This window comes from Agelaius tricolor, unplaced genomic scaffold (assembly GCF_023055355.1).
Source record: "Agelaius tricolor isolate 1412-34295 unplaced genomic scaffold, bAgeTri1.0.p SCAF_1, whole genome shotgun sequence".
NCBI classification, from domain to species: Eukaryota; Metazoa; Chordata; class Aves; order Passeriformes; family Icteridae; genus Agelaius; species Agelaius tricolor.
The window spans coordinates 25,716,964-25,740,306 of NW_027269261.1; the positions used below are offsets into that span (position 1 = coordinate 25,716,964).

At 40.7% G+C, this 23,343-nt stretch overlaps 2 long non-coding RNA genes across 13 annotated transcripts in view; one reads left to right on the top strand and one right to left on the bottom strand.

The window, feature by feature from the left end:
• LOC139590100 (uncharacterized) overlaps window positions 1-4,926 on the bottom strand; it is a 46,054-nt gene extending 41,128 nt beyond the window's left edge. Inside the window, exon 1 of one of the 5 annotated variants that reach the window (XR_011679249.1) lies at window positions 4,690-4,926. This is a non-coding gene — a long non-coding RNA (uncharacterized lncRNA). Of the gene's footprint in view, window positions 1-4,649; window positions 4,665-4,689 lie in introns of those variants that run through there. The other 4 variants (XR_011679236.1, XR_011679240.1, XR_011679239.1 and 1 more) reach the window with 4 other exon arrangements.
• Window positions 4,868-23,343, top strand: part of LOC139590113 (uncharacterized) — a 37,165-nt gene continuing 18,689 nt past the window's right edge. For 3 of the 8 annotated variants that reach the window (XR_011679254.1, XR_011679252.1, XR_011679255.1), the window contains exons 1-5: window positions 5,035-5,117; window positions 6,295-6,821; window positions 14,300-20,118; window positions 21,227-21,409; window positions 21,499-23,127. This is a non-coding gene — a long non-coding RNA (uncharacterized lncRNA). Of the gene's footprint in view, window positions 5,118-6,294; window positions 6,822-14,299; window positions 20,119-21,226; window positions 21,410-21,498; window positions 23,128-23,343 lie in introns of all 8 variants that reach the window. The other 5 variants (XR_011679261.1, XR_011679262.1, XR_011679258.1 and 2 more) reach the window with 5 other exon arrangements.

The window sequence follows — 23,343 nt, forward strand, 5'->3', positions numbered from 1 at the left end:
TTTAATAAAAAGGTAAGAAGTAGGTGCAGAGGTGAAGGTAAGAAGTAGAGGTAAAGTAAAAGCAAATGAATCTGGGACTCATCCTGAAACATCTGTGTCCTAAAATGTTACCCTCTAGCCCACATCCCAGGTTGCTATCCTTCTCCCTGCACAAGCTTCTGGGGTCTCATTAATGCACCAGGCAAGTCTACACAGCAAAGGGCTGTAGGAGATCCTGAGGTAGTTTTGAGGAAACTGGCTTGTCTGCACGGTGCATTGCAATGCCGGGCACGGATGCTAGCTTGGATCCCAGAGGCAATGTAGCCTGTCTGTATAGCAAAGCACCCACGCTAATTAGCCCTGCCCCTGAGGATGCTGCAGGAACCCAGCTAATTAGGTATGCTGAGAGGCACCTCTGTTAATTAGCCCAGGGAGAACAGAACAACACTAACAGAGCTTCCGATCATGGCATTAGCTCAGGGATCTCTATAGTGTACTTGGCTGTGTAGCATAGCTGAGCCCACAGCTCTCTTGAGCACCATCTGAAGAATCTAAATACCTTCTTTCAATCCTGTCTCACCATCTGACCCTGCTTTTGCAAGTATTCATAGCTGGTTTTCTCTTGATGGTAGGAAAATTAAGTAAATAGATTCAAAAGAATGAAGAAAAAAAGCCAGTAAAAACCACACTACAATAATATAGTGTTATTAAATTCAGCTACAGGTAGTGACATGCCTGTAGGGAAGCACTGCATATTCCTAACCCATCTTGATAAAAGGCATTCTTTGGCTAGTGGTGCATGTTTTGCAAGCAGTGTAACTCTAAAGGTACTGTTAACTCAAGCCAACTCAGTTACAAACACAGACTATGATATATTGAGATGTAGCCATGCAAGATTTTCCATTACTAGTTCAGAGCTGAATGAAGTCATTGAGGCACAGGTACACACCTAGGAAAGCCGAGCAGGAGTTTTGTCCCCTCTCCTTCTCCCCTGGCTGCACCATGAGCTGGGACAGGGCTGTTGTGGCTGCTTGCCCTGCCTGCAGCAGGGCCCAGCTCAGCAAGGATCGCTGTCTGTACCGTGCGCAGCGCACACAAGGCTGGGGCCAGCCCAAGCACCACACACAGCTCTGCCTCCAGCTCCCAGGGTTGCTATACAACAGCACAGGGGTAAACAATGCCCTGTCTCCACTGCAGCCAGCACAAATAGATAGGAGGATAGTGATGTGACTGTTGTTAAGGGAATGCTTCCAAATGCCTTTCCAACCACCATATCATAGGTGCGCGCAGGAACGCTGAGTTTATGCCCTTCAGAGAGAAACCGTGCGTGCTTTGAGCCATTCCAGGAGCAGGGTTCATGGTTCTTATTCTTGAAAAATGGAGCACAGTGATTTCCAATTACCTTCCAGGCTTCTGTGTAAAGGCACCCATTTCTTTCCCATATGTTTCAGAAGAATGTTTTTGCACATGGGTAACTTCTGCATAGGACATAAGCCCTTAAGTCCCAGTTTGAGTTCTTGATCAAAATGCAAAAATGCATGGTGAAATTTTAAATCAGCTTCAAAACCTTATAATGTGAAGCTGCTGGAACCATTGAGAAAGTCAAAACTTTTAAGAAGTGGATATTAGGAAAACATAAATGCCAGAGAAGGCAGAGGTTTCTTCTGGAATTAATGTGGTTGCAGTAGAGAGAATACTTAGGTTTCTTCTGAAGATTGCTACTTTTTAGGTACATAAAAGCAAAAAAATTATGGCTCTTATCTTTCAGGTTCCCAATAATTTGCTATTATGGTATGAAGGTGTGGGAGATGTATGTAATATATCTGAAAATCAGAGTTCAGTATTTAATTTTTACTTCTTATCCTTTAGAAAAAAATATCTTAAAAGTATGGTTTATGCAGCTTTATGATAATTGTCAAAATAATATAGTGTTCTACAGCATTTACTAATGCAAACTGGGTTATCTCACACAACCTTGACTTTACAACAGGGGTTCTGGATGTATACCAGACACACAAAATGGTCATTAACTTGATATGATATGAGAAAGGTGTTGAAGTGAATAACTTATATAGTAGTAATAGTGGTTCTGTCTATGAACAATTTATCTTGCTTTTGAATGGCAAAAAAGATACTTTAACTTGCCTTGTCTCTGGGCAACTTTAGAGTGACCTAGAGACTTCTCAGTTTCAGAGTTCAAAATTGGCCCCTCCTTTTATACTTGGCTGGTGCTTAGACCAAAGCTGCAGTGCATCACAGTGTCTCACAGAGACCTAAAAAATAGAAGAGACTGAAATCCTAGGCAGGAGCATCTCGTAACTCTATAATGCTGTGTCCCAAAATAATGAAAATACCCCAACTTTGTTTCCAGCTTTACTGCCAGAACTTGGCTGTAAATACCCTTCACTTTGTTCAGTTTTACATCTACCAACAACCATTTTCTCCACTTCTATCTATTCAAAACAAAACCTGAAGCACAAAGGTTATCAACTCCCAAAACCTCTTGTGCATAGACAGACTCACAAGGTCTCTGTCAATGAACAACAGCTAATCATTCATTCTCATTATACTGGCACATAAATCTTCTGAGTGACCAGGGAAACCAGAAGCCTGCTACCCTCATAACATTCCTTGCGTGCCTGCTGAAGGCGTTGTGTCTATACATTGCCCATGATTCCCAGAAACACGGAGTTAAGAATAATTCAGGAGACGTAAGAAGGACTAGGAGGAAAAGATAACCTGCACGTAAACATTGCAAGAAGCTCTCAAAACTGATTGCTTGAGGTGGCTATGAAAATAAAGAAAAAAGCCTGTGATGCTTATCAGTCGTATTTCTCAAAGGCTAACTGGCCTTAATATAATTTTACATGTCATTAAAAAAAAAAAAAAAAAATTAGGTTAACACTAGAGCTTATCATTTTATTCAGCTTGAGAGTCCTTAAAGATCTGCTACATGGACAACAGTTTCACGTTTTTTGAGGTACCCTGCACTGGCCTCTTCCAATCATCCACAGAAACTAGAGGTCCAGCTGACAACAAGCTGACATTCACAGAGCTACAAAGTCATCTGTGAGAAAGAAAGGTCAATCAAGTAGCCAGAAATGTGTCTGGGGTGTAAACATGGCATTTCGCAAAAACAGAGTGGTCCAGATCTGCCTGATGTGTCCATACAGGCAAGGCCAGTGCCTTTTGTGCAAAAGGCCTAAGTGTGATTTCATATGAAAAAGCATAAACATCTATCTGCCCTCCAAACTCCTAGAATTATAAATAGTTTGAGTGACAAATACTTCTGTCACAGTGTTCGGGATACCTTCAAAAGACATTCCCAGCACTATATATGACTAACCAAACCCTGGCAGAGTTCACCCTTATAAATATATCCTGGATAAGCCTGTTGATTTGAACAAGAATTTGTGTGTCTGTGTCTAAAGGTAGAAGAGAAGAAGCAGGAAGGTTGGTCATGTCAGTCACTTGTGTAAAATTTTCAAGCTGACTGGTAGAGTTTATTATCTATGCTTTGACAGCAACAAGAGCATTGGATTCCTAAATGTTGTGTATTACGTTGCACAACAGGTTTTATCACAGAAAAACTGAGTAGTCTTGATGAATGAAGTTTCACATACGTTACTGTTGAAAAAAAATTAGACATTATTTGCATAGATTGCATTAAGTTGATTGTTTCCCACCCCTCCCAAGTACCTCAATACCTTGGAAATAAATTATAATCAGAGGGTTATTAAAATAAAATTTTTTAAAAGTCCTGAAGTAAATTTCAAACCACAAGACAAAGCAAACAGTACTGTAGTCTATTTTCAGACCTCCTCAAAGTTATTCATATTCTAGTTGTCAAACAATTATACGACTCCCAGACATCTTTTTTTTTTCCCTGAAATCCTGTTATGGAGTCTTCCACAGACACATTAAATTATTTCCTCTTCAATATGTTAAGAAAGAAAAAAGAAGCAACCATCCTTAAGTCACATGTGTTTCTCTTTAAGAAAAAGGGTCTCCACAGTTCAACAAGGCAAATAGTTCTCTGTAAATGAAGTCATGCTGAGATTTTTAAAGCACCTAGGATTAGGAAAGCAGTGTTGGTAGCAATGTCATTGTCACACAAGCTAGAAATACTCCTTCTCACCCTGTTTTTTAATTCCAGCCTTCCTGGGAGAGGGTTTCAACCTGTACAAACCAGATTCTTTGCTAAATTTACAACTGTGTTGAGAAACACGTCACTACAGAGAAGCACAAGGAAAGCAGTGTGAAATATTAAGGGTTTAAATGCCCTTTCAAAAATATTTGCTGTCATTCTGACCCAACTAGAAGAAAAAGGGAGACGAAACATTTGCAATAGCAGCTTGCCTCAGTTGGTAGAACCTGAATATGGGATTTTGCCTGGTTTATTTTAAGTCTGAGCAGCTAGCAGCTGGAGTATGTCCCACATGCTAACACTTGGAATTCCCCAGGGAGAAGGTTTGTTTCAAACGTACACGCCAGCCCTCCAAAGCCGGTTGTCTTTGTGCTTTATTAAGTTTACATCCTCCATCCTTGCCTCAAGTCTGGATGGTAATGCACCTATTCTGAGCAAGTGAACGTTCTTGCCAGCTTCACATGGACTGGTTTTGATTTAAATGCAATCTATGAACAATATCTACTTGCACACGCATACACACCCCAGGCAGATACTGAACAGACGCAGCCTTGCAGACTTACACAGCAGCTGTGACAACAACTGATGTCACCTCCTTTGCAGGAATTTCCACAAGTGTCTTCCAAAGGCCAAGTTAAATGAGATAGAGCTTATCAGTTTCTTTAAAGTGCTCTGGATGAGACCAGTCCATGTGACCCCCTTCCTGGCCGTGGGGGTGTGGTATGTCACAGCTCCCCTATCAGCTGGCACATGGCAGTAGGAGATATGAGACAGCAGAAAAGCAGTAGTAACAACATCACCAGCCTGCCCAAGACAGAGCGAATGCGCTGAGTAACTTCAGAGTGTGCTCACTTACTTTCTGCAAACAGGTGGAGGCTGCTCAGCCCTGGCTTCTGCTTGCACATCCCACTCGGCACAGATGGGTGCTAATGTTGCCAGCTATGCTCTGGAAAGGCTACGGTTCGTTAGCGTCGTATTAACGCCTCTAGCAGTGAGTTGCAATATTCTTTTTTTTTCCCTTCACAAACTTTCCCCTTCTTTTGGATATTCTGTGAATAAAAAAGGAATTACTAGCAAGGATAATTTTCCAAAAGCAATTGCTTAAGATAAATTCCCTGCCTCAGTTTTTGCAATAAGAAGATTAGAGAATTTCAGAAGATACCTTCCTCAGCTTTACTTCTAAAACTACTGAGTGTTTCAAGTTTCCTTCACTGCCTTTAATTATTATTAAATGATCAGTTGTAAAGAGTTCATTTTTAAAGCTTCTCACAGTTATTATTTTTATTCAAAATACCAACTAGCCAATAATATATTAACAGAAACAAATATAAAAAATGTAATATTTGCAAAACATCTCAATACCTCATACTTGGCAGGACAAAAGGACTCCTTACTTGAAGTAATCTAAAAATATAGCCATAGTATTGAACATTGCATTCAGCAGCTTGCAATTTTCACCCCAGGGCTCACCCAGTTTCTCTGCATGGGCCTGTTAGCACAGAGGACAGCCTTAAGCACTTACCCTAAGCTAGTCATCATATTTTGGTTAACAAATGTTGGTAGTGCAATTTTTTCTTTGTGAATGTGCCCCTTCAATGTCTGAATTCAAATTCTTGCACCAGCATAGTTACAGTCACTCTAGATCACTTGGGCATGTCCCTTGCAAATTGTGCTATGAGTGCAAGACCAACAGTTTCCAGAATACAGCAGCACAAGGTATAAATACTGGGTCAAGCCCAGCAGTGAAATAGGTATACAGTACACATAAGTACTCAAGAATTTGTGGCCACAGCACCAACAGAAGCTGAAATTCCGTCTTATGCTCCATTCCCGAGCTACTTCTCCTAGCTCTGCTACTGAGTATGGAATGACAAAAGTTTGGGATTTTAAAATCAGATTTTTTGTGGTTCTGCCAGATTGTTCCAATCTTACTGCAATCTCACACCTGTTAAGAATCTCCCTGACTTGTCTAGCCAGCTCACATTGAATTCAAAAAAAGCTACCTTGCCTTCACCCATTTCCTCTTTCAAAGTTAAGTGTCTGCAGATAGAAAAATAAGCTTTCTAGGGCACAGACAGCCTCTCCTATTTCAACTGTGGTGTACCCAGCTCAAAATTGTGGCTGGAACTTGGATGTTAATGTCACCTTAAATAATAATATTTTTTCAGGTGCTGGCCAGAATTTTAAGAGATAGTTCCAGTAATGAGCATATCAGAGCAGCAAAGACACAGCTGCTCAAAACAGCAACGTGCAGTGGTTGTACATGCAATGAAAAAAGACCTCCTTCAAGGAAGCTATTGAAGACAGCTGCAGATCAGTCCTCCTCAGGGTTCATTAGCTTTTTTCATCTTCTGTAAACCAGCCCTGGGCATGACTTTAGAAGATTATTAAACCAAAAATTTGTGTGTCATTACACCCTCTACAACTCCAGCTGCAACATTTTATCCATGAAAGCCCCAGGATCCAAGACCCAGGATAGAAGGCTTCTGTCTCTCTACTTCCTTGGCATCCTGGTTACAATCTCTGCTCCCACCACCACCTATGTCTGAACTGTGATTGGTTAAAGACCCTTAATCCTTGCTGGAATTGTATAAACAGAAACATGGATTGCCAGCCACCTAAAATCTCCGGTGAGCCCTGGACTGTGACAAACAAAAGGCCTTTCAGTATTCTCCCCAGCAAGACTTTCACAAAGGTAGAGTGAATTTTGTGCCCAAGTTCGCTTCCTCTTTATGCTGTAGGGATGCTCTAAATGGTTCTGTTATGTGTAGGACAGATACATATTTATCTGTAATCCTGACCATACAGATGGTGAGATGCCAGCTATGAATCAACAGAATCTGCAAAGTTTTGCCAAAGGCACTCATAACTGTGAGCTGCACACATGGGTGCTTTAAGTGCTAAAAAAGGCCCTACTCTCTTCACACCTGAAATATGGGTCCACAGCCCTTACACCTACAGCATTCACAAGCCAGTGCAAGGTAGCCCATGCACAGCAATTTTAAATTTTAAATGCAGACACATGACCTCAGATTCCACTCATAAAGGGCTATCTGTATTGCAATATTTGAGACTTACAAGTGCAAACATAGCAGAGGCACTAAGGGCTTATGTGAAAAAATAATTATTCCATGTAGAAAGGAAGTTGGCTTGCTTTGAGCAGAGGTGTTAATAGACTAACCTTTTTCCCCAACACCAGCCTGCTTACCTGAAAATATGAAAACATCTACTGATGCAGCACTGTATTTATTTGAGGTGGGTATCACATCCCACTCATGTTAAATGTCTTGCTGCATTTCAGACTAAGATAGTCATTAATGGGAATACCAGTTATAAGAGTCATTTAATGAAAAATAAGCCCTGGACAACTGTGCTGCAATTTTAGTAATTTGGGGGCAGAGGCGTGCAGATCATAGCACACAAATACAGCTAAATTTAAAAGAGTAGCTTCAGAATAGACACCTTCCCCCCTTCCACCAGGTTCAGGATAGTTAATAAGAGCTAGATCTTGAATGACAGTACCAAAACAGGTACTTGGCAAAGAGAGGACTTGCTTCAGCTGAGAGATATGCCAGAGTACAGATAAAACTATCAGCAACTGGAACATGGAAAGGGTGGAAATACTACAAAGATTTATGGTAAAAAAGGTACTTAGGTCCTTCTCAAAGGGAGCATCACTTTGTTACCTAAACAAGATCCTTCTTCTCCCCATCTCCAATATATTTCAATTGCAGTCAATGGTAACTCCCAAGCAGTGGCAAAAGCAACAATACTTGCACAGACATGGCATTAGTAAATTAAGCACAGGTCCACTGGTTGCTCTAGCTGTGCCTGAGTAATGTTTCCACAGTCACTCCTTCTATTAGCAGAAAATTAGTCTCATCTGCCAGCATAAGCATGCACACAAGTAGGCTCCTAACCCTATCAAAAGGAGTCAGGGCTGAAAACTGGGAAGACAAAAACCTACAGGAAGTGTTTAAACTAAGCCAGACCCCACTGAAAGAACCAAGCATTATGCAGTTATACCTGTAGTCTGGGTGGATCTCAGGAACACTAAGGGTGTGGGACAATCTCCCCACCAGCTTTCCTTCCAGCTGGAACTGAAATAGGCACGAGCTAGAAATCACTTCATAGACAGCAATACAAACGTGTCTAGGAGAGACAAGCGCTGTTGATGCAAAGTAGGCAACAGCAATCACCAAGGGCTCTTGTTCTCCCAGCAAATCCCTCATACCTGAGGGGAATGCAGGACTAGCAGGGATGGGAAAGACCTAAAACTCTGCATCTCCTTCCTTGCAGTGTAAATATGTAGATGCTTCTTCTTTATTCTGAAGTTCTTTTGGATATGCTTTGAGTAGGGCTAGGAAAGGATCAGCTTTGTTGTCTCAGATTGGATACACTCTCCCTTACATTTTTTTTCCAGCCTAAAGGGGCTTAGACAAGGGGTAGTTTCTAAGGTCATTGGAAAGAAGACATAAAGCTGCTAGGAGACTCAATGGAAGATGTGGCTTGCCAGCTGCTAATTTGTGTGGCAGGGGCTCCCTGGACATCCACACCTCAGTGGAAGCTCTCCTATAACTCTTTCTCTCAGGACCCCATTATCCCTAGTGTTAGCATCTCTGCAATAAAATTAAGATCTGATATATGATCCAAATTAGAAAAGCAAAAAAAATGGGGCTTACAGCATCTACCCCTGTCTATGCAACTCTTACCTCTACTTCTGTTAATTGATACATCTGCTTCCCAGAGCTGGAACTGTCTGCACTCAAGGGAGGACCTCACTTTTGCTGTAGTAGTGGAAATGGGTGGGCCTATTTGGGGGTGTTTGTGTTCTTAGGGGGAGGTTTATATCCTCTAAAATAAGTAAGTTTCAAGGCTTCTTTATGGAGATGATAACACAATTTCTCACCAACAGCCCAAGGCAGATTATGCCAGTCCATTTCATAAGATGTTGGAGTGCTAACCCATGGTATGCATGGGCACCTTTTATATACATCACAAACACCTACTTGCCTGGAAGCAAATCAATAACTCCCTACACCAAAGCTTGCATTTGTTTGCTCTTATTAGAGGTGAAATGCTGCCTGAGGGAGGGCCAGAGGCATTCCATTACTTAGGATCAGTGCCTGAGCAAAATGGAAAGGCTGCTAAAAATAAGCAACATTTGCTCATTGGTATAAATAACGAAAGCGAGAGAGAAAGAAAAACAGAAAGAGAACAAGATGAAAATGAAAACTGGCCCCAGACCAGGCCTTGCAGAATGACCAGTCACCTCCTCATTGCCAATTCTCTCACCATCTCCACTATGGGCAAGATACTATCCACTGCCAAGTGCCCTCAGCTTCTTTCCTGAGAGGACCACCACTTGCAGATTCACATTGGGCCTGAGCATAGAAGATAGCTCCCACAGCACCTCACAAAATACTACTGTGATCCCTGCAGTAGCTTGTGAAGTATTTGCTCTATCTCTGTTTTGTTTATTAAGGGTATTATGGAGGGGGATGAGAAAGGGAAAAACCTGCACTTCCATAAGGCTATCATCATTAACAACTTTACTCTCTCTTTATTAAAATAGAAATAACGTTTGGATTACCGTTTTTGTAACAGACTTCCAGAGCAAGTAATTCCCAGAGCACCCTTGGCTGCCTGTTTTCAAGTACTAAGGGTGAGAAAGCTAAGCCTATCTATACTTGGAGGAAAATAAGAAGACCAGGCTAATTAAAAATTCACCTTTGCCCTGTATTCCTAAAAGCACTGCACAGCCCCATGGACCAGACACTTCAGGGTGAGCTGTGTTTTTAGTGGAGAGTTTAAAGCAGAGTTTGCTTCTGGTTACTTTTCCTTTTAATGTCTCTTTAATAAAAAGGAATAACAATTGGAAACCAGCTCCCAAAGTAGCACACTCAATCTTTCCTCTGCTTCTATTTAATGTATTCTATTGTAATAAAGTGCACACACAGGCACAAACCTATTAGCCCTACAATTAAACAAATAATGGCATTAACAACTCCCACCCACCGCCTTAAGCAGGTTTAGCTGGGAGAGCAGAAGCAGCTGTCTCTGTCCTGTGTCTCTGCCAGAGGTCACCATCCTGCAGCAGGATCAGCTGATCCTCCTGGATAAACTCCTGAGCAAGTGTAGTGTACAGGCTGCAGCATGATCGTAAACCACCTCCAATTTCAGTTTACTCTGGCAGTAACCTCCGACAAAAATAAGGGAAGAAACCTAAGGCTGGTAACTGGTTCATCTCTTAGTATCAGATAAATCCACCTTGATTATCTTTCAAAGCCCCAAAAAACAGAACAGTCAAGAGGTTCATAATAATGCTCTAGGTTGTCGTGAATTAACATGAATTCTTGTACTGACAAAGGTCACTAACATAACCATTGAACTACACTGCTAATGTAAGAGCTAAGAGAGGTCCTCTAAAGTTTATCCAGACATATGTAGATTTTGAACATTTTCAAAGCTAGCTAGCTCTATGAAATTGAGCTATTTTCAAACCTAGGACTAGGACAAGCTTGGGTATCTCCATGTGGGCCCCAAGAGTGTTGCTATATCCAAGCTATCATTGCTACCACATGAAATAATCTAACGCAGTAAAAAGACGAGAGAAGGACAAGGTTCTGACTCAAGTGAGAGGTATTTTTTTCACATCAGACCAACAAATGATTGACTCAGAAGCTATCAATGTCTTTTTGGCATCCAAAGTGGAGACACACATACTTACAGTGGACTTGCTTACTGGTAATTATAGAGAAAACAGCAGGTGGTTACAGTTAAGTTTCTGGTGCAGATTTCACACTGTCAGATTCACACGAAACAGAGAAAGATGCCAGTTTTGAGCAATGGTGTGAATGAGGAGAGTGCTAAACAGTAGATATACCTTGAAAGCAGGAAAATAATACATAAGGAATGCCATGGTCTCCATAGTGCAGGGAGTGTGCACAACACAAGATTTAAAAATGAGGGCAAGATTTATTATGCTTTGTCTAGAGCATTAGGTAAGGCATTTGAGGATGGGAGGTGTGGGAAGACTGGAGCAAGGAAGATCTTTCAAAAGAAGAATGATTTGTGATATCTGGAAGGGGTTTGTTTTCCAATGCTCGAACCACATTTACGTAGCTTCAATACCACGAAGTCCTGGTGTGGGTGCATCACACTGAGAAGGGAAGATCTTCTCTTGTGGCTTTCACCACACTTGTCCCAGCCTCCCACGCATGGTTTGCACTGACACAGCTCCAGGTAGCCCCGAGACATCAAACCTGACACAACCATCCTGTGCACCCTTGTAAACACCACAGGCTAGCCCTGCTCCTCTCGGTCACATTTGTAATTCTGGGCACTCCCCTGCAGCTAAGAGAAACTCAGAGCAGGTATATCTGTACAGAGACAAGCAGGATCTGGTGTCTGTCATGTAAATCCTGCCTAAAGTCATCCTCTAAACCTTCCATGATGCATTTTCAAGACTATCTTATTTAAATGAGCACTGAGAGCATGAGAGGAGAGGGAGTAGAACAAGGCTGGCACACTGGCAAGGGCAGGCATGGAGCCAGGCAGCTCCCTCGGGGCAGGGGAGGCAGCCCTGCTCACAGTGGCTGGAAGCCACTCTGCCGGCTATTTGTGTCACAGGCCACTCCTGAAGCCACCCTCCCAGCTATTCTTGTCACAGGCCACTCTGCAGAGCCCCTGCCAGCCTCTGGAGGAGGGCACAAGCACATGATAAGGATAAGAAGGAGCTGAAACAAGATGGCACCAAATAAATTTCCCTCTGCATGACCTATGCAGTAGATTTTCTGGCATCTCAATAAGCACAAAGAGAAACCCACTGGAGTAAGCAGAGCCCTGCGTCAGCAAAACACCATCTCTCACATGAAACACTCTGGCTGGCAGAGCTGTGAGGGTGAGGATTACTCACTGTTTCCAACACTGTACCACATGTTTAAGAGATAATTATGGAGGGACAGGGAGAGTATTCATCTCATTTTCCTTTCTTCTCTCTTTAAAATAATTTAGAGTGTACCATTTCTGCCCTCAAAAAATCAATTCAGAGAGAGAGTCCACTAGTTTATTACAAGGCAACAATTCTACTATGCAACACTCTGTGAATGACATCATCAGAAGCATCAAAAAAGTAAAAAAACTGAGCAAGAAAAGGATTTAGATTCAGCTAGCCTAAAGCAAATAGTTCAATCAAGGAAAGAAAAATAAATCCTGACAATTGCATTTAGTTAAGAATTAAGGAAAATACATCTGAAAACCAAGTTCACCAAATCTGACTTTCTGTATTGTCGAGCAAATGAAATTTCCGCACTTACACAGTTTTTATTTGCTGCAAGTTTTCATTAAATATTTCAGCAAACAAAAGGAAATAGCAAAACCAGAAGGGAGGCAGGACAGTATTTTTCAGGGACAGTGGAAACTAATTCAGAAAAGTGGGTCAAAGGAAATGCTGAAAGATACAAATCCATCCTACAGTTTAACTAAAGTCAGAAAGTACAGAAAGTACTAGTCTACACACAGTTATTGCAGCACTTAGTAGATAGCTCAAATTTGCCCTGGAAATTAATGGAGAGAAAGTAGAACAGTCACCCAATATGGGCAAATAGGCCAGCATTTGGGACTCAGGAAAAGGCTCTGCTAATAAAACAACAATAAACAATAATAAAACAATGTAGTGGCAAACACATGTATTTACCACAGATCATACAAGTCGTTTTCCACCCATTTTGAGTAGAGACCTGTTTCTCCACTGAAGGTGCATGTTAAAGAATGGTACCTGACAGACAGTATAGGGGAGGAGGCGGCTGGAGGTCAGGGGAAGTTCCAGTGACCAACCATCATCTCTTAGGTAAGGTTGATGGTGCCTCTAGTTGCATTACAAGGGAGAAAAGCACTGGAAGAAGCTCTCCCTCACAGCAGGATTGAGATTGTAAACAAGGGGGAATTGTGCATTTGCATAGTCTTCAGGGAGGAAAAAGCAGCTAAACCAGGAGAAAAGAGGAGTAAGAGTGTGGTACCAGAAGGAAGCAGGGGAAGAGGGCCAAGGGTGCAGAGCAGCCATTGCCTAGTCCAGGCAATGCCTCTGGGAGAGGCTCTCAGAGGCCACAAGCATTGCCCCTACAGTCAGGGTGGCTGCTGAGAGCCAGGCTCTCCTGGAGCAGCAGGAGGGGCACTGCAGAGGTGGGAGCCCTGCCACAGGCTGCTCGGTCCAGCTCCATGATGCTCCATGGCCACATCTTACAGCAACTTTCTCCCTCACTGCAAATTTCATCGAGAAAATGTTTACAGCAAATCAAACCTTTGAAGGGAAACCACAAATATTGAGGAGGGTTGTCAGCAGCCATCAGACCTGTGTCCTGGTTTATAACTACAAATGCAAAGCAAAGAGAGAGGTGATTTGGCAATGGTGTGAGGAGGCTGTCCCTATGAAACTGCAACCTTTCTCTCGCTTTCAGCACATGCTGTGCCTCCTATTTTACTTTCAAACAAGTAACTGACAGAGAAATCTGGGATGTAAGCTAGTAACTACACAAAATTAACTCTAGCCAATTGTGAATTCATTTGCTCTATTTGCTCTCCTTTGTTGAAACATAAAATTTTGTAAAAGTCAGCATATTTCACCACATTTAAGATTATAATAACACAGGCAAAGGCAGGAAGAAAATATCACAAATGTAACAGATGAAGAAAAATCCAGCCTAGGGACAAACATGGCAGCAGAGAAATTCAGTATACCTGAACTACTGCACCACTTTACTGCCATTTCCATTTTCTAGTTCTAGTCTAGCATTTCTAATTAAAAAAAAAAAAAGAATTCTTTTTCCTATGAATGATTAAAACAAAAAAAAAAGAAAAAAACCAACCCACACATGAAACGAACACGTTATTCCACATGGTTTGTTGAATAACACCTTTTCTGCAAATTTTAAATACCTCTATATGATTAATAGAAAAATAAACACCACTTGCCAAATAAATCTACACTAATCTAATCTAACAGCATCTACCACTCTACATGTTTCCCTATTGTTATACCCCTATGGAATGACTTTGCTAGCCCTCCCCTAAACCCATTGCTTCCTGTACCTCCTGCATCTCAAAGGCATGCAAATGAATCCTTAGGAGTTTTTCCCCTTCTTTGACACATACAACTCACTCTTTTTTTAACAGGCTAGAAACAAACAGATTGTACTTATTTACATTGTGATAGTCTCCAAAGACTCCATCCAGCTCTGCGGTGAGAGCAAAGAACCCATCATTAAAGCAAGAGCAGAGTTCAAGCAGCAGCAATTGATGCTTGGAGCTCAACACTGAGAAAATTTCAGATGTGAGTACACATGCAAAACAGAGAATTGTTCACTGGACTGCTGCAGCACTGCAAGTTATAGTTTAGTTTAAGTTATAGTTAGTTTTAAATTGCAAGTTTCTTTTCCTCCACTAAATTTTTTTGTGTTTCAAGTATAGGAATGTATTTCCTCCTAAGTTGGAAAGTTCTACCCTTTATGTTGTCATAAAATCTGGTTTCCAACACTCTGTCAATGTACATGAGCTACTGTGATAACCAGGAGCAACTCTTATTCCCAGTCAGTTAAATCTACATGGGCAGGTCAAGAGTTATTAGAATAAAACCAAAAAAAACACACTGCTGAATGGAAGTACAGCTTCTTGGCTTAGATAAAATTTAAAAAATCAAAAAGTCAAGGGCAGCATTTTCAAACATAAAAGCAAACAGTAGGCTTCTAAGTCTGTACTGGGATACTCTAATTTAAACCCCAACCCTCTTTAGGAATCCATCTCAGTTCAAGAGGATCATTTTAGTTTAATAAGTTCAAGTGTCAGGTAACATACCTATGAAGCAGTCTGCAAACTTAACAGCAGGGCACAGCACGTAGTTCCACAAGGACTGAACAACACAGGAAACTACAGGGTTGTCACTGTTGGCCCAGATATCCTTGTGTCCCCCTGCAATGCCATTACTCTGAGCAAGCTCAGGAAAGGTTCATTATTTGCCACTCTTGACAGCATCAAGAGTGTCCAAACTTACTGCAATAATCAGTAATAATAATCACTACACCCCTCACCTTGCTGCACAGAGCACATCCCTGCTCTGCCTGAATAACCACGGAGTCACTTCTTCTTCCTGGCTGCAGGATAAAGCTTCTGAAAATGCATCAGGACAGAATAGAAAACAAACAGCAAAGCTGGCTGTGGCATAAACAAACTGCCCCTCCTCATCTCCACAGCATCACACTTGCCTCTAAAAGGTGATGGTTAAAACAGCAAGAGCTGTCAAGGGTTAGTTTTTCCATGGGGTTTACCTAGTGGGAATCTTTAAGAAAATAAATCCAGGCTTCAGGTGAGAATGCCAAACAGTGTCAGTGATGTTAGGCAGGGGTCACCGAGGTGCCCTTTTCACACTTAAAAGAATTTAAGCTTGCATTTGTATTGAAGGAAGAAGGTAGAAAATGTTACAGCTGAAAAAAAGAGTTGAATTCTGAATTTTGAGGGCAGGAGATGCCTACCAGATGAATAAAAAAGATCTCTCCCCTTCTGTAATCAATCAAAATAGATATTTCAGGAAGAGTGGGCACACACAGACGTTCTCCTGAACCACCTGCAAATTTCCAAACATATTTAGGCTGAGCTTTAATCAGATGGCCAGCAGAGAAAATCATCCCTCTCTTGCAAACAATTCACTGTGTGACCTTAAATAAATCACTTGCATATGGTCAGCACTAGAGAAGAAGAAATTTTTCTGCTCCTTTTCATTTATAGAGGCATTGCAGGGGGACAGGGAACAGAGTTCATACTGTTTATTCCCTGTTTTTACAGGGAATCCTCACTTTTTTAATTTTGGGAAGAGATTTTTAAATGTGCACAAAAGTACCACTACAAGTAAGTAAGGGAGAGAGGGGGATTTTCAGTTGTACCTGGTGACATTCCAAAATAACAAAAATATATGTGAAAATACTGGAAGAAAAGCTTTCATTAGAGAAAATTAGGGATTGTCATAACTCAGGAAGAATAGAAACAGTCATCCAGGAGCTTGACAGAACATGTAATGTTCCTCTCCCTTGCCTTTGAAGGTCACCTTTATTCTTGATGAGATTCTCTCTCTGCAGAAGGCGTGAGCAAACAAAAACACTTCACATGTGTCTGCTGAGCTTCTCTACCAAACTAAGTCTCCCATGAAGTTCCCTTGTTTGTCTTCCCACTTATCAGCTATTGATAACTCTCTCATGTCCAAAAGCCAATTAATTTATATCAACAGGATGGGGATGTCTGTAACCTGACCTAGCTAGCCAAAGATGTGTCTGCCTGTAGGTTTGCTTTTAGGTGCTGCTGCTTCAGCGAGGCAGCACCAAGAGTGGATGAAAAAAAACCAAAACAGACCAGCCTGGGTGAAGTGCAAGGTACACCAGGATCACAAAATGAAATTGGATTTTCTGGGGCCTCTTTCCCTGCACCCCCAGCCTGTGCTCCTCAGGCTCTGCACCCAGGCCCTGCAGTACAAAGCACAGTTGGCAGCTAATTTGGATTTAGCCATTTCACACTTGCAAGCCAGGGATTCAAAGCCAAATACCAGGGCCCCCTCCTACTTTCCAACACAGAAACAATTTAAAACAGATCTAACACCTATGTAGTACTGATTTGGTTATCTTCAAAATCCCCATTGTTCTGTTTAAAGAGCATATCCTCCTAGAATAGCCTCCTTTTGATAAACAACTCCTTCTGCATGTCAGCCAAACAACAGTTTTGCTCTTTATCACAAGTGGACCAGCAGCAGAAACAGTGTGTGGCGAAGTGGGGGAGGAGGCAGTTTTAGCTGAAAATAGAGTTCATTGTCAGCTGGACTTTAGACTCAGGTTTTTAAATAGGTTTTGGAATGTGGATATGAAGCAGTTAAAAGAACCCTACCTCCAGCCCTTAAAGGGAAAAACCCTTTATTCACACACTTAAAAATCATAGTAGAATCTTTGGTAACAGGGTCATTCGTGTGTTGTACGCAAAAGTTTCTTGTGTAAGAAAGTAAAAATATTCAGGAAAACAAATATTAGTTCCTCAGGAATCAAGCACACAACAAACAAAAACATTCTTAAATAGAAATATGCAACAGCAAATAACCCATTTGTAGAAAAAAAAAAGTTTTAAAAGACACATAATGAAATTTAAATAGTTTTTTAGACCCATAATAAGAGGTACATAATTTTAAATGGTTGCACAGGCCAGACATTTCTGTGCCTTGTATATAGTTAGTGGAAAACAAAAAAGTTGCTACAATTTATTCGTATTTTCTTACATTCCAGATAGGCACATGGAGGAGTGTGACAGTTTCTGAAGTGTTTTTTTTATGAAAAATATTTACTCTTTTCAGTAATATATTATTGCATTATTCTATAATGACACTATGTAATTAGATTGTATATTTTGCTTCAAATATCCCCTCAGCATGGCTGAAAATAGTTTCACTTCTTCAGTTCCTAGGATTACTTGACATATGCATGAGATATGCACAACCTAAAATCTGCCTCAAAAAGAAACAAAAAAATCTTATTTTGTGTGTTCCATGAAGAGCAAGCTATCCTAAGAACGCTGATTGCATAAAAGATGATATGACTGACTTCAGTAATCATCAACACATGTGGGAAATGGAAAAATTGGAAAAGATCTACACCTAAACATAAAAAGTAATGATCAGAGCAAAGCACAGCCTGAAACCATGCAGCTCCTGCAAAGTCCATATGCTTTATTAGCACCTACCTAAAATGATCTTGTAATTAGAGACAGAATTCCAACCAGAGCCTTTGTTAACAAACACTCTTAGGTCCACGAGCTGCCAGAGAAACCCCATCACTTTGTTCTCCGAAGTTTGCTGAAAAGCTGTAAGTGGCCTAAACAACACAAACTTCAGCATCTTGGGCAGCGCTATCTGCTGCGGGGGCCGCGCCTGACCCCGCTCACACAAACAGGCCAGGATAAGGATAAGGATAAGGATGAGGATAAGGGCTTGGAAAACATCGGGCCCGGCTCCTGGGCTGGCCACAGATAGGAGAACATCTGGGCAGGGTTAACTGTGGCACCCTGGAACAGCGGCTGCACCGTGACAGAGCCAGAGCCGCCGTGGGACGCCGCCTCCCTCCGCTGCGCTGGGGGCAACCCAGCCAAATGCTGCGCCTGTGGAAATGAGCTCTGGAAGCAGTTAAAGAAGTGTTTACAGCACGTTTTGCAAAAGATAAGGAGACAAGATGCTCTTCAAAAGTCAGGGAATTCTGTCTGAGCATAAGCTTTTTTCCTCCTGTTCGACCAAGGGCTGCGGATAGCTCAAACCAACTTCAGGCAGAAATTCGTGCTGACTTTTTGCAAATTTCCAGCATCTAGCAAGACTGGCTAGCAAAGTCTTGGTCCACTGGCATCATATAGCAGAGTTCATTACTGGGCAAAGAGGTGACAGAAGTTCTCAAAAAATCTTATATATAAGGCAATAAACTTCCCAGATCTTCCCATTACCATTTAAATTGGCCAACCAGCCTTTATGCACAGCACCTATATGCAAACCATCAAGTGAGATGGGAAAAACTTGGAATATAACTGTTGTGCAATTGACAGGAAGGAATTTATGTTGATTTTCTTTTTACTAACAAGATCTTCTGCATCTTGGTGGTAAAACATTCCATCAATTGTATTTTCTAGAGAAACAGAACTTAAGTCCATTCATTCAAGGCTCCTGTACTCAAAAATGAGTGGCAGCAAGGATTTACAATTGTTAAACTGATCTCCCTCCCATTTGTGACCATCTAACTTCCTTGTAACAACTACAGTAATTGCTGCTACAAAAGAACAGCTGTTTTAAATGCATTTTGGCCAGCCTTTGCTACAGCTGGGAAGGTTGAATGGTGGAGGATGACCTTTTCCTTTGACCAGTCTCCAGAAGTTCTGCCTGGACTGCTGACAAGCACTCAGCCATAATATGAAAACCTACTCTGTGCATCTCAGTGAAAATTTCATAAGTTATAAAACTCATCAAGGGAAAATAAGTAACTCTTACAACAATGCTTCACACTTGCAAAAACCTAGAAATCTTCTATTATAATAAGGACAGTTGGCATTTTATGTTTATCGTACATTCAACAGCAAGAGAGAGATACAAACTATCTACTCTTGCAGAGACTTGTTGTTTTCATAAGTTTGAGGTTTGGGATGGGGTTTTTTTACTTGGTATTTGATTGTTGGTTTTTTGGGGTTTTTTTAAACTGAAATAATATAGGGCCAAACAAAGCATATGGTTGATTTCTATGTAAAGAAACATAAATGCTTTCCATCTTTTAAAGTCAGCTCCAACTGAAAGAAACTTAGAGTAAAAAAAAAAAATGAGAAAAGCAATAGATTTCTTTTTAAGGAAAAGTAATGAACCTACAGAGTAAAGGAAAGAATCAAATTTAAGGACTTTAAGCAACATTGCTGGGAAAAAAAAACATTCTGTGCATTCATGGCATTGTGCTGCAGACAGAAAAACATAGACATAGCAATTATATGCAGATATGTCATTGAGGAAAACTGTGTTATGACATTAAACAGAGAGATGAAAATTAGCAGCAAACTAAAGGTGGAACATAAGAGTCCAGTTTTGCACCTAGGCTTCTGTCAACATGCTCTAAATATTCAGAATACAAGCTCAGGATCCTCAAGAGTACTGTGAAGAGGACCTATGTTCATTTCAATGGCACAGAACAACTCCTTTAAGAAAAAAAAATATATGCAGAACTGTAGAGGTCCATCAGGTAGCACAGGGGGTTACAGCAAAAAGAGTCCCCTGTTCTCAATGCTCCTTGGTACAGCTTCTACAAAATAAACATTTTTCTCCCATTTCCCTTATTTTTCCTTTTAACAAATTTACTAATGCTTATGAAAAGAAAACATGAGATTGCATCTGGTTTGTCTGTGGCGCCATTTGTTGCTATATGGAGACTACTTGGAAAAGGTGATGAATGGTAAGTTGGTGAAAGATATTAGTAGACAAACAATAGACAAATTGCTCTCAATGTCGTGTTTAACCCTTTAGTGTTCACATCTTGGTTTCTCCCTCCTCTCTGGGAGGCCTAAGCAAGGGATAATGATTACATCGCCCTGCACAAGCTGCTTTCCCTTCCAAAACGTTAGCAAATGTCTCCTTTTTACTTCCATGGGCACAGTGTATGTGAAATTATTCTTGGGAGCAGGCAGAAGCAATCCACTGAAATCCTATTTTTTTCCCTTATTTGCTCATTTAGCAGAACTGAACATCCTTTAATAAAAAGGATGATTTGCACGTTCAGCACAAGTCAAACCCATCAAATTTGTCTCTTCCTGAAAGTGTAGGTAGAGAATGAAGATATTTAAAGGAAAAACTCTGCCCTTGATGCCCACTGAGCAGCAAGCTGAAGCATGCAAACCACTAAGTACCCACAGTAAAGATAAAACTTTATTGAATGCAAAGAGCACCCCTTCAAGAGCCTTTATTAAAGGGGGGGAAAAAAAGCCACATAAAAATGATTTGCAGTTTCCCAATGAACACATCAATTTACTTAATTAAATATTGCTTTCAAAGTTGCAGTCACAATAGCCCTTGTCTCCTGCCAGTTGCAGTAAGAAAGATACATTGAACAAGGGTGTCAGCTGAATACCAGCATTGATGTTAATGCCAACTGCCCAAAGCCTTGCCAAGCTGCTGACGTTTCCAGCAAGGACTCCCTCATTTTCAGCTCTTTTTAAAGCTTTGTCAAAGTACTGAAATTCTAGAAGCCAAATTCTGTGCATTTTGCAGGGACATATAAGACCTTATCTTTTCAAACAGGAGAAGATTCATCCAACAGCCTCAGCTTTTCTAACAGAAATAATTTGAAAGTTATTTTCACTTTCATTGCTGGCTACCATATCTTGATTCCACATTTCATTGCATTTAAGCTCATTTTGTGAGCTTATATCTTGACTCAGATTAACAATAAAAGCCAAAGGGAGTATTTTCTCACAAAAAAACCCAGTCATCCTCTGAAATTAATTTCCAGCATTCAAATCACTATAGCTTTACATCTACATTTTTTTCTTGGTTTCTCATTTCAGCACAGGATGTGGAAACTCAGATGCATTCCATGAAGTATTTCTGTAGTTTTGCCTGCACCTTCAATTAACTGAAGTTTACTAATTTTTAGCAGAAGAAATAATTGTTGTAGTAGTTTTCTCCAAAACCAAGTCAGTTTGAGAAATACTGTCATTCTGCAACTCTTTGGGCACCAGGATTGAAAGGTAAGACCACACAAAGAGCAGTGAGAACAGTGAAGACAAACCTTTTTTTTTTTTCTTTCCTGCTCTACTTTCTCCTTTTTCACTTTCAGTGACAGAGGCATAAAAAGCAGCAACAGGATCTGACCAGTGGCACTGGGAGCAGTGCAGGATGTGCACATCTATGGAACCTGTTCAGTTACCTTTGAGTTAAGTTCAGACTTAGTATCACCTTCCACTCCTCAAAACAGAAATTACATTGATGGCATTTCTCTTGGGTGGGTGCCTTAGCCCAGACTCTTGGTGAGGCCAGTCTTGGTCGTTGTAGAGTTTTCAGGTGAGATGCATAAATAATCGGTCACAGACACTGCCTAATCACTCTTTGTTGGCAGCTTCATTCCAGAGGCAACTGCATTTAACTCTGGCATACTGAGACATGCAGCTAAGCTTCACATCTTCTCAGACTTTAGTGAATGGAATTTTGGTGCTTCCCCCTGGACATTGTCAAAATCTGCTCTTGCACTGTCATTCTGTCCAAAGCCACATGAGCAGAGAGCATGCACAAAGTAGAAAGCTTTGCCCTTCTGAAGTTGCATTCAAGGCTCTTCCGTTCCCTCTTTCTTTTTTAAGAAATCTTTAGTTAGTCATACTTTAAGACCTAATACCAGACAAGTGACCTTATTATTTGCTTGGGCATGAGCAACATTATTTTATATTGTAAGATCTAATCCATATTTGGAAATTTATATTTTAGGACACATCACTTGTAACTTTTTAAAGAAAATAGGAGTAGTGATCTCCTAAAAATCATGACATGCCAAGACTGTTTTATAGTCAATTACATTTTAGTTTAAACACAAACACATGCTATGTCCAATAATAACCCAACATTAATAAAAGGAAGTTTAAAAATGCCCCAAATCTAGTCCCCAATTCCTATGACACTAACACATTTAAACACATTTAAAACAATATTTCCACTCATTTGAAGTAGGAGCTTATCTTTATAGTCTTAGTCTCTGCTTTGGAGTTAGTTTTTTAAGCAAAGTTAGGGACTTCAATGCCAAAAGTTTAACCTAAATGTCAGGATTGGAGCAAATGTCACTGTGATACATAGGCACAGAATGGGAGAGGGAAAAAAAAAAATCTGTCAGTCTTCAGACAAACTGTCTTCACAAGGAGCAGAGAGTGCTGAACACCTTGCAAGCCAGCCTGGGTTCTGCATTTTAATTAAATTACTAAAGTCATTTTACTCAGAACACAAAAAACAATAACTGAATGTCTTCACGATTCCCTAGTGCATAACTTGCACATTGCATGTTCCTTCCATTGCTTTGTCCAGGCCTCCAAAGCCTCAGAGAGACTGTTGCACCATTTCTTGAGGCATTTGTCCCAATATTTCAATGGCAAACCAAATAAGAGGCAAAGAATAAAAGGGACTATAACAGCAGAGGGTGATTCTCTCTGTTGTGTAACATCACAGCTTGAAATGACAATGAAATCAGTCATACAGAAAAAAAGCAAACTTATAAATCACATTGCATGTAAAAATGCTTCATATTTTTAAAGTACTCCTCATATGCCAGTGAACTCATGAGCCAGTTTCAAGTGACTCCCACGATGAAATTTTGCCCACAGAACCAAAGCAGCTGGATGAACAAACGTGGGAATAAGGACCAAGTGTTAAGTCTTTGAACTTACAGATGTGAGCTTGGTGCCATCAGCAGTCTGAGCATCATCTGGTAGGTATATTGGGGTCTCTTTACTGCTGTGCTTTTGCCACTTTCCTGCAATGATGACTAACATCTGACCGATATATTATTTTACAATGAGAAACAGAAATCATTCTCATCCCAATTGCCCAGCTAACATACTCACAGCTCAAATCATGTTTTAGCATCCAGAGTTCAGCTATTATTTCCTGCCAGCAACTAAGAGACCATTTCTATGTTTCTCTT